The sequence below is a fragment of the Scyliorhinus canicula genome, chromosome 18 (assembly GCF_902713615.1).
Source record: "Scyliorhinus canicula chromosome 18, sScyCan1.1, whole genome shotgun sequence".
Taxonomy (NCBI): domain Eukaryota; kingdom Metazoa; phylum Chordata; class Chondrichthyes; order Carcharhiniformes; family Scyliorhinidae; genus Scyliorhinus; species Scyliorhinus canicula.
Window position 1 is genome coordinate 12,428,359 of NC_052163.1, and position 12,230 is coordinate 12,440,588.

At 43.0% G+C, this 12,230-nt stretch overlaps 1 protein-coding gene across 1 annotated transcript in view; it reads right to left on the reverse strand.

Annotated features, from left to right (window-relative positions):
• The window catches only part of aspscr1 (ASPSCR1 tether for SLC2A4, UBX domain containing), a 235,646-nt gene that overhangs the window by 192,050 nt on the left and 31,366 nt on the right, over positions 1-12,230 (reverse strand). The window lies entirely within an intron of this gene.

Sequence of the window (12,230 nt, forward strand, 5' to 3'; positions counted from 1 at the left end):
AATGCGACATGAATCCCAGGTCCCGGTTGAGGCCGCACTCATGCGTGCGGAACTTAGCTATAAGTTTCTGCTCGGCAATTCTGCGTTGTCGCGTGTCCTGAAGGCCGCCTTGGAGAACGCTTACCTGGAGATCAGAGGCTGAATGCCCTTGACTCTTGCCCATTCAGTCTCTGATCTCCGGGTAAGCATTCTCCAAGGCGGCCTTCAGGACACGCGACAACGCAGAATTGCCGAGCAGAAACTTGTAGCCAAGTTCCGCACGCATGAGTGTAGCCTCAACCGGGATCTTGGATTCATGTCGCATTACATTTCACCCCCACCATCTGACCTGGACTTGCAAAATCCTAACAACTGTCCTGGTTTGAGACAATTCACACCCCTTTAACCTGGGATTACCCCTATCTCTGGATCTGTAAACATTTGATTACCCGCAAATGCTCGCATTCCAAGCATTGTCTGGCATCTTTGACTTTGTCTATATATATGTTTCTGGAACCTACCTCTTCATTCACCTGAGGAAGGAGCTGCGCTCCGAAAGCTCGTGTTTGAAACAAACCTGTTGGACTTTAACCTGGTGTTGTAAGACTTCTTACTGTGCTCATCCCTTCTCAAAACAGAAAAGGTGTATTCTAATGTATTCGCTGCTCCCAATGCGGTCTCCTCTACATTGGGGAGACTAAATGCAGACTGGGTAACCTGCTTCGTGGAACACCTTGGCTCCGACCACAAGCATGACCTCAGCCTTCCAGTCACTTGTCCTTTCAACTCAGCATCTGGCTCTCATGCCAACATGTCTGTCCTTGGTATGTTGCAATGCTCCAGTGATGCCCAACGAAAACTGGATTAACATCTCATCTTCCAATTAAACACATTACAGCCTCTGGGCTCAACATTGAGTTCAACAACTTTTGTCTGTGAGCTTTCCCCTCCGTCTTGACCCCCGTTTGGTTTCCTTGGCTTGTCCCAGTACAACAACTCCCACCCCTCCCCCACATGTCTCTTGTTTTTCAGTTTTGCTCCTATTGAGCAGTGACCTTTGTTCTCCCATTAACGTATGCCGCTATCTTACCGTTATGCCACAATTAGTACTTCTTCAGCCCTTAATGGCATCATTAACATTCCCTTTGTCTTACCGTCCCAATATCTTTGTCAGTGTCTTCTTAGTCTTAACTATCCCTGACCTTCCATCCTACATTCTAACTCATTACATTTCTATCGCTCTTCAGTTCTGTAAAAGGGTCTCATGGACTCACAATGTTAATTCTGTTTCTGTCTCCACATGTGCTATCAAACATGCTGAGTTTATCCAGCATTTCCTTCTTTTATTAAAAAAGTGTATTACCCCATCGATAGATATCCTTTCTATCCCTTACCCAATTAATTAGCCAAAGATCCAAAATCTAAATGTGAAAAACGGAACAAAAGAGAGTCCCCCACCCCCCTCCCCCCCCCCCCCCCCAAACTCGCTCCCCTCCATTCCCCCCTCCATTAAAAATTCACAGGGCAATGCCACATTTGCTTGTGATTGATTATGCACCTGTGATAGAACAGAAGACTATATGACCCAACCTGCTTGTGTTTGCTACACAAACCAAAACTAATCCCAATGATTCTCTCCCTACAGGCATATATCTTTCCCTGCTTGAAATGCTTGTATATTTTCCTGTTAAAAGATGTAGAGGCCACTGCCTCAACTACTGTGGCAAAACAGCAGCTGCTTTAATAACTGACTACACAAAGACATTTCTCATCTCAGGACAATTGCAAAATGATGACACCTCGTCACAAGATTCTCCACTCAGTGGAAACAACATTTCTCCATTTACTTTGCAAAATATATTCCCACGAAACCTCACAAACGGCAAAATCGCAAAGGAGGAACATGTTTTTGAATGGGGTATGGGATTCAATTATATAGGTTTCAGCCATGCAAGATCAGCATAGCTTTGGGCAGTTGAAATACTCTACAATAACCTGTGCTTCTCTTCACTGAAGTTGTTAGACCTGCTGTATATATTTTATGGTTTTGATTTTTTTTCTGATTGCTATCACTGGCGGTTTTATTCAGAATCCATTAAAAACCCGCGGTCAAAGAGGAAGAGGAAAAACCCAGGACAAGCAAGGGGCAAAATATCAGCCCCCACCCCCAGCCATGAGCTGAACCAAGGATGACAAAGATTTATAAAGACGCCTACATTTTGTATTGTGATCTCTGTCCTTGGCGAGAAGCCTAGTTCCCTGTGAAAGTATTTGGGAGTCAGCACCTACTACACCAGCCTGTATTATATTCCAGAGACTCAACGCGAGATAAACTTGATTTGCGCATTTGCAAGCAGTTATTGTAAAATAAAATATCCTTTTCAAACTTCATTAATGATGAAACTGATCCCTTAGAAGAAATTAACCAATCCCACAGTCTGATTGTGGTCAAAGGGGGTAACTGTCAAAGAATCGGTGCAGAGATATGGACATCTCAAACGCGGATAGGGGAACATTGTACACTACATCAGCCATCGCATGAACCAAGTACAAAGGATGGATAAGTAAAAACATAAACAGGGCAGCACGGTGGCACAGTGGTTAGCACTGCTGCCTTGCGGCACCGAGGTCCCAGGTTCTATCCCGGCTCTGGGTCACTGTCCGTGTGGAGTTTGCACATTCTCCCCATGTTTGCGTGGGTTTCACCCCCACAACCCAAAGATGTGCAGGCTAGGTGGTTTGGCCACGCTAAATTGCCGCTCAATTGGAAAAAATGAATTGGGTACTCTAAATGAAAAATATAAGTAAAAACATAAACAAGGAAGGTGTGAACGGTGGGAATTTACTGGATTTCACAATTTATAAAAACTCATCTCCTGAGCCTCAAATTTTGGACATCTAAAACTATTACTGCACTCAAACTAAAGTTGACCCATTAACAGAAAGAATCTGACCTGAAGATTATTATTCATAGTAAGAAGTCTTACAACACCAGGTTAAAGTCCAACAGGTTTGTTTCAAACACTAGCTTTCGGAGCACTGCTCCTTCCTCAGGTGAATGGAAGAGGTATGTTCCAGAAACATATATATAGACAAAGTCAAAGATGCCAGATTATATGCCAGACTTTGTCTATATAAGCACTGTTGCTTATTCTTTTAGCCATTGCCCACAACTGAAAACAAAATTCAACAGAGCTAACAGAGCACTGACTGTGAACAATACTTGCCAATGACATGATTTTGCATCTGTAGAAACAAAAATCACCAGTAACAAATGCTGGCCTAACCAGTGCTGCCCACAGCCGAGGAAAACATTTTTGAAAAGTTAGAAAATTTTAAGATGATTTTAAAAAGTCAATCTATCCGTTTCTTCAGCATTTTCAGTAGTGGAGCAAAGATGCAAACTTGTCTCTAAATATGAGTAACTGGTTTAGGGAATGTGATAAACATTTGACAAAAGATGTACTTGGACTATAAAGAAAGCTTGCAACTGATTCACTTCATACATTGGGTGTACTAGGGTTTAAGAATAGAACACAGGGCAGCACGGTGGCACAGTGGTTAGCATTGCTGCCTACGGCGCTGAGGACCCGGGTTCGAATCCCGGCCCTGGGTCACTGTCCGTGTGGAGTTTGCACATTCTCCCCGTGTCTGCGTGGGTTTCACCCCCACAACCAGAAGGTGTGCAGGGTAGGTACATTGGCCACGCTAAATTGCCCCTTGATTGGCAAAAATGAATTGGGTACTCTAAATTTTTTTTTTAAGAATAGAACAAAATCCTCTTTAACTTCAGGCATCTCAAGGGTCAGGAGAAAGATAGCCACGCAGAGCATGGGGATGCAAGCTGGTCACTCCAGGACTTGAGTTGTTTTCTGACATCAAAGAGCATTTTGGTGCCTGGGAACTAGGTTGCATTATTTGCATGTCATTTAATATAAACCGAGGACCAAAGTCACTGAAACAATCTGTAACAGATTATAAAAGCCATCCGTGCCTCAGTCATAAGTAGTGTTTGTTGCTGGAATAACAACCATTAGTTGCAACAGTAACCACCAAGAAATCCACTAACATACACACCCAAAGATTCCTGTCAAAACAGTCAGTTCACGTTCTTCTGTGCCATCTCCAGCAGTAAAAACGCATTGCAAAGCAAAGTGCACTTTTGCATTGGTACGTATTGTAGACGGGATGACTCCCTGAAAACTTAAGTGCTTAAGATAGAGAGTAGCTGAACCAGGAAGACCACAAATTCAATTCCTGGGCAGTGATCAGCCAATCTCAGATGGAGCAACTCTACCGGCAGTACAAGATGGCAGCTTAGATCAAGTTGCAGCACATGCACTTCCTGGGTCCGGGGTCTATTTCAATAGCCTAAACACTAGTCTAGATCAAGATTTAATTGCTGTACTGAGGGAATATCTGTCTGCTTCCTCAGTTCACTCCGAGATCCAATGGCACTGTTCAAGGAAACGTTTACCCAATGGCCTGGCTAACATTTAGTTCACAATGAATGCCACTACAATAAATTCATCTCATCAGGTCCACGACATGTATCAGAACGACACGTTAAAAGTACAGATTTTAGAATCATTAAATATACTACATAAGTGCAAGCTCTTTATTCATCTATCAGATTGCTGTCAATGTGGACGTTGCTGGAGGTCAATTGCCACTTTCCTACATGACTTTCAAATAAGCACATCAGTAACTTTGAAAAGATTCTGCAATGACCCAAAGACATGAGCACCAAAGACAATATAACTGCAAGTCTTTCTATTCCATATAATTGCTCAGCAGCAGCTTTGGGGGTTGGGGGACGGGGAAAGTGATGTGAAGGATGCTGCATTTCTATCCCCAAGTGCTCTCCAGAGACTGTTGCTGAAACTACTGAACGTTAATTCAGAGAGCCTACACCTGCACCTCTGCATGTGATTTTTGATTATTGTATGCTTCATTTCTTTACTGCCTGCTTATTGGTAATCGGCTAAAATGATGTCCAACATGGATAAAAGCAATTGATATACATCAGCACCATAGAAACCCCAGCAATACTGTATGAAGAGGGCCGCAGTCATTGTGGTCAGCTCAACCAATAGGAACAATCATTCCTATGTTACATAACAAAAATGAGGAGCTCAATCAATGAAGAGTTGCATCAACATGGCATGTCATGACAGAGGGAAAAATACTTCCAACCACATTCGATATGGAGAACAAGGGCAGTCTAGTTCTGGTGTGTCTCATTGGAAAAATCAACTATCTTAACAATTACTCTCACAAAGTCAAAGCACAGATCACAACTTTTTTTTAACTGATATATTTCCAAGTCAGAATGGTGAGTGACTTGGAGGGGAACCTCCAGATGGTGGTGTTTCCATGTGTATGCTGCCCTTCTCCTTCTTGCTGGTAGCGGTTGTGTATGTGGAAGATTTTGCCTCAGCAGCCTTGGTAAGTTCCTGCAGTGCATCTTGTAGATGATACACATTGCTGCTACGGTTCATTGGTGGTGGAGGGAGTAAATGTGGAAGGGATGTCAATCAAGTGGGCTGCTTTGTCCGGGATAGTGTCAAGCTTCAAGGTACTGTACCCAACAAATCCGCCACAGTTCCAAACTATGGTGAAAGAGAAAAACTGCAAACTTTCATGTAGAATGATGGTAACTGTTAAATAAATATGCGCATCCTGCATATTTACCTGCGCATCTTGCATATTTACCACTACTGTCATTTTCTTGGTTACCGGATGTGGTTCAAACAATGGTGCGGTAGTAGCCACACCTATGACTAGTTCGCAATTCCTATTTGACAACCTGAGACTTAGGACATGAGTCTCCATCAGAAATTGTACTCTCTCTATAGAACATACAGTGCGGAAGGAGGCCATTAGGCCCATCAAGTCTGCACCGACCCACTTAAGCCCTCACTTCCACCCTATCCCCGTAACCCAATAGCCCCTCCTCACCTTTTTTGGACACTAAGGGCAATTTAGCATGGCCAATCCACCTAACCTGCGTGTCTTTGGACTGTGGGAGGAAACCAGAGCACCCGGAGGAAACCCATGCAGACACTGGGAGAACGTGCAGACTCCGCACAGACAGTGACCCAGCCGGGAATCAAACCTGGGACCCTGGCGCTGTGAAGCCACAGTGCTATCCACTTGTGCCACCGTGCTGCCCTGAATATATACATTTTCATATCCAATTTAACTTATCCTGGAACATTATCTATTATTTTCTTTTTCAAATGGATTCATTTTCAGCATTATTTCCAACATCTTCCATTCTTATTTCAAATTTCCAGTAGAGCTTTTCTGTTCAGGCGGCTGTAAGAATGGCGAACCTGCAAATTGAAAATACCACAACAAAACAGAAAGGTGTTTTCTTTGCATTTGGAGTTACATACCAGGCTTTTGAGGCAGTTTTACCCTTAACCTGGCACACTCATGCCTCACTTGGTAGCACTCAATGCTGATTATGGATGCCTAAAATGTCAGTTTTTTCCCCTAGAGGAACGCCCACTTTAATTATCACAAAAATTATTTCCTCTCCACAAAAGGCCCTCATCTGAATCCGAAGCAAAATTTAATTCTATCCTTGAAAGTATGTTCTTCACTCTTCATCCTTAACTGAGGAGGTGGAATGGTTAAGGGATCCCATATCGAAGGAGTCAACAGCAAGAGGGATTCAGTTTTTTTATTCGATCACGGGGGTGCGAGAGTCACTGTTAAGGACAATATTTGTTACCCATCCTGCACTGCCCTCGAGGTGGTGGTGGTGAGGCACCTTCCAGAAACAGCAGTTAATCCACAGAACTATTAGAAAGGAAGTTCCAGGTTTTGGACCCATCAACAGCTAAGGAATGGTGATTTTGTTCCAAGTCAGGATGGTGTTTGGCTTGGAGGGGAACTTGCAGACGGTAGTGTTCCACAGAGTCCGATGCTCTCCTTCCCCAGTCACAATTCTGGAAACTATTAAATGGGAAAAACCCAAATTTGAGCACACCTTGTCTGCCACAGCACATCAATGCACCAGCACTAACATCATCACGAGAATTTCAAGAAAATGCAACTGGAGGATAACATTTTCACATGACTACTCTGCAGACATATTTCACTTGGATTCACTTGCTAATAATAGGAACCATGCCCACCAGACTGCCCTCTGCCATGCTTTGCCTACTTGGCCTAACAGTGCAATTATGGATTTACAAATTCAGTACATTTCAAGAATAAGCATTTTGACTAATGTAATATGGAGTTCTGGTGGTTGCAGCAAATACAGATGATGAAAAATGTTGCAAAATTAAAGTGCATTATACGTTACAATGCATAAAAGCAAATTACTGCGGATGCTGGAATCTGAAACGAAAGGGAAAATGCTGGAAAATCTCAGCAAGTCTGGCAGTATCTGTAGGGAGAGAAAAGAGCTAACATTTCGAGTCCGATGACTCTTTGTCAAAGCTGATGTTACAATGCGTTGACCTATTAAGTGCATTAAGCAGGCCTGGCGTAACACGTGAACATTCAGCAACACTAATCTATTTTAAAAATTAATCACGTACTGTTTTAACCAGCTATTAAAATTGTAGAATCAAGGGATTTGAAGAAAAGGAGCGTGCAGCATGGTAGAATAATAAATACCAAGTAGATTCTGTTGCAGTTAATAAATGGTGTAACTGAAATAAGGGGTGCAATATAACATCTTGATCATCCTTTTGATAATGTAAAAGGCATTGATGCTGACTACTACTACTAAGATCTATTAAATAGTATTTGTACTAAATCTGAGAAATCCTCGTGCTTTTGAAAGTTTGAAAGCAAAAAGTACCACTTATGTGCTTAGAAGCTTATGTCTCTCACTATTACATTCCATACCAATTGGTATCTATAATAGCGTGGAATACTGCACACAATCTGCTATGAACAGATGCAGGGGAAAGATGTATGTTTACGGAAACCAGAAATTACAGTGTCCTGGGCTATTAATAACAAAATGTTTTTGAAAAAAAAACTGTAGTTATGGAAAAGGATGATTCATGCAATAACAATAAAGGATGTTCTTAACCAGGCTCAAAATGTCCATGACATATCAAAACCCATTAGGCATGGAAGTTCTTTCATGTGGTAATAACAAAGCTCCACAGTTCAGCTTATTCCGGACAGATTTAAGATTTGAAATGACATTGGAAGCCCCAATTCTGAACTCTTATCAATTTCACTCCTGCAGCCATGTCCTCTCAGATTATGAAGCTTGATTCAAACCTCTGAGCATGACCCATAGTCTCAAAACCAGAAATGCAGTGCCACTCTCATTTCAACTACACCATTCATGTTTCACGCTCTCCCTTTTTTTCAAACCCCACAATTCAACAATGGGTTCCTATCAGTTGTTTTGTTGTTGAGAAATTGGCATTTTCTACCTATTGGAACCACTCAAAGTTCTATTCCTTGGATGGTACGCGGGTGTGTGTTTGCAGTTTCATGTAAATTGGCAAAGAAAATACACTGTAGAAACCTGTTAGAATATCTGAAAGCATAACTACCACAAATCTTATCACAGCTCTAATGCCAGAACAGTTGAATTTTTCATATTTTAAAGTTACAGAGTACCCTATTATTTCTGACAAAATTGAAAGGAATAACACTTGCCCTCCCTCCTTGAAACTAATGCAGAAACTTAGCTGGTGGATATTCATAGCTCAGTTCATACTTTGCTTCAAGTATGCACAGTCATGGGGGAACAGATAGAGGACGGGACATGGGCAGACGCCCTGGAGAGGGTCAACTCGTCGTCGTCATGTGCGAGACTAAGTCTCATTCAATTTAAGGTACTGCATAGAGCCCACATGACGGGGACAAGGATGAGTCGGTTTTTCGGGGGTGAAGACAGGTGTATTAGATGTTCGGGAAGCCCTGCGAATCATGCACATATGTTTTGGGCATGTCCGGCACTGGAGGAGTTCTGGAAGGGGGTGGCAGGGACGGTGTCGAGAGTGGTGGGGTCCAGGGTCAAGCCAGGATGGGGACTTGCGATCTTCGGGGTGGGGGTGGAACCGGGGGTACAGGAGGCGAGGGAGGCTGGAATATTAGCCTTTGCGTCCTTGGTGGCTCGGAGGAGGATCCTGATTCAGTGGAGGGACGAAAGGCCTCCGAGTGTTAACACCTGGTTAAACGACATGGCAAACTTCATCCAATTGGAAAGGATCAAATTCGCCCTGAGAGGGTCGGTGCAGGGGTTTTTCAGGCGATGGCAACCCTTCCTAGACCTCTTGGATCAGTGATAGAAACTGAGGCCGTGACAGCAGCAACCCGGGAGGGGAGGGGAGGGCGGGAGGGAGGGGGGAGGAGGGGTGGGGGAGGGGGGACAAAGACGAAGGAAGTACGGTAGCGGTGGTGGCACGGGCAAGGCCTGCCCGAGGACGCTGCTAGAAATGATAAGTTGGTCTGACTGTCGGTTCGCCGTCGGGGGGGGGGGGGGGGGGGGGGGGGGACTTTTTTTTTTCTTTTTCTTGTTAAGTAGGGGGGTTTGACTTTGTTTTGTTATAATTTAAATGTAAATGTAGGGGAGGTTAAAATGTTTGTATTTTGAAAAATTTCTTCAATAAAAATTATTTTTAAAAAAAAGTATGCACAGTCATGCACATCTCATATTAAAGTTTGGTGTATTAGTTATAATTAAACCAACCAGTGATCCGGCTGACTCAGGACAAGCATCCATCCAATAGACAACCTTGCTGTTGCATCCATCGGCTGTGCTAGTGTTACAGGGAACCAGCAGATTTCCAACTACAAAACTCCAAAGCCCATCCAAAGACATGAAGGGGTACTCACATATGCAGTAAAGATAACTATTAAACCCGGAGTTGTTTTTCCTCGATGTTAAACCGCACCAGAGTTTTCAGCTACAAGTTATTACTGGAGTCAGGCGGTGCAGTGGTTAGCACAGCTGCCTATGGCACTGAGGACCCGGGTTTGAATCCCGGCTCTGGGCCACTGTCCGTGTGGCGTTTGCACATTCTCCCCATGTCTGCGTAGGTTTCACCCCCACAACCCAAAGATGTGCAGGTTAAGTGGATTGGCCACACTAAATTGCCCCTTAATTGGAAAAAACTAATTGGGTACTCTAAATTATTTTCTAAAGATATTGCTGGAGTCACTGCACAATAGTTGCTGCAGGTCCCTCAAATAAGTAAACTATAATTTAAAGAAACAAATATTTATAACACCATTGAGCTGCACTGGTAAAATATGGAAAATAAAATTGTTCACATGCCTGTTTCGATGTGCAAACTGGTTTGGGAAACCCCACCCACCCTGTGTGGGGGAGATGGTGGGAGAAAGGGAAAAGCAACATGAACTTCTTGTATAAATATGACAAGAGTTTTGGGAAATGACAAACCCTGCAGTATTACTTCAGTGTGCCAATCCCTTTGGAATACCAACATGCCATGACAACACATTGCACAAGTGAATCAAATCTATGCTAGTCTCTGAATAAAAATGATACTCTAGTAAATATTCAATGGACTGTTGCCCACAAATAGCTTTTCATTTATGCATAGATATTTTGAACTGCTTTCATTCAAGGCCATCTTGCAACCAAATATTACCCAATATTACTCTCTGAAAGCAACCTCATCACACTCTTAAAACACAAACGTGGTGGACGGATATCTTGCGCTGTTTCCTTTCCCCCCCAAAAGCAAATATCTTAGATGCTCTTCTTAACATAATCTAGGCACCGGGCAGCATGGTGGCCCAGTAGTTAGCACTGCTGTCTCACGGCGCCGAGCTCCGTGATTCGATCCCGGTTCTGGGTCACTGTCCATGTGGAGTTAACACATTCTCCCCGTGTTTGCGTGGCTTTCTCCCACACAATCCAAAGGTGTGCAGGGTAGGTGAATTGGCCATGTTAAATTGCCCCTTAATTGGAAAAATGAATTGGGTACACTAAATTTATTAAAGAAAAAAAAAAGAAAATTCTGATCCTTGTCCAGTGAAGTTAACACCATAAGTTTCAATGACCACCATACTTATATAGTTTGACAAGTAAAGAGTTTCATTCATTTAAATTATTGTTAGGGGATCTTTGAGAAAATGTAAACACCTTTTTGACACTTTTGCGCTGAATGGTTCTATTCTGTGCCATAGCACTGTGACATTGTGCATAATTTTATCTTCCACTTCTATGTCTCACTCTCTCATTCTCAATCCCAATTCACATTCACCCAAATTAAATAGTCTAATGTACTTCCTTACTTATTTATTCATTTTTCTTTTTCATAAATTTGAAGTGCCCAATTCCTTTTTTTCCCCCCCAATTAAGGGGCAATTTAGCATCACCAATTACCTACCCTGCACATAAGAACATGAGAACTAGGAGCAGGAGTAGGCCATCTGGCCCCTCGAGCCTGCTCCGCCATTCAATGAGATCATGGCTGATCTTTTGTGGACTCAGCTCCACTTTCCGGCCCGAACACCATAACCCTTAATCCCTTTATTCTTCAAAAAACTATCTATCTTTACCTTAAAAACATGTAATGAAGGAGCCTCAACTGCTTCACTGGGCAAGGAATTCCATAGATTCACAACCCTTTGGGTGAAGAAGTTCCTCCTAAACTCAGTCCTAAATCTACTTCCCCTTATTTTGAGGCTATGTCCCCTAGTTCTGCTTTCACCCGCCAGTGGAAACAACCTGCCCGCATCTATCCCATCTATTCCCTTCATAATTTTAAATGTTTCTATAAGATCCCCCCCTCATCCTTCTAATTTCCAACGAGTACAGTCCCAGTCTACTCAACCTCTCCTCATAATCCAACCCCTTCAGCTCTGGGATTAACCTAGTGAATCTCCTCTGCACACCCTCCAGTGCCAGTACGTCCTTTCTCAAGTAAGGAGACCAAAACTGAACACAATACTCCAGGTGTGGCCTCACTAACACCATATACAATTGCAACATAACCTCCCTAGTCTTAAACTCCATCCCTCTAGCAGTGAAGGACAAAATCCCATTTGCCTTCTTAATCACCTGTTGCACCTGTAAACCAACCTTCTGTGACTCATGCACTAGCACACCCAAGTCTCTCTGCACAGCGGCATGCTTTAATATTTTATCGTTTAAATAATAATCCCGTTTGCTGTTATTCCTACCAAAATGGATAACCTCACATTTGTCAACATTGTATTCCATTTGCCAGACCCTAGCCCATTCACTTAGCCTATCCAAATCCCTCTGCAGACTTCCAGTATCCTCT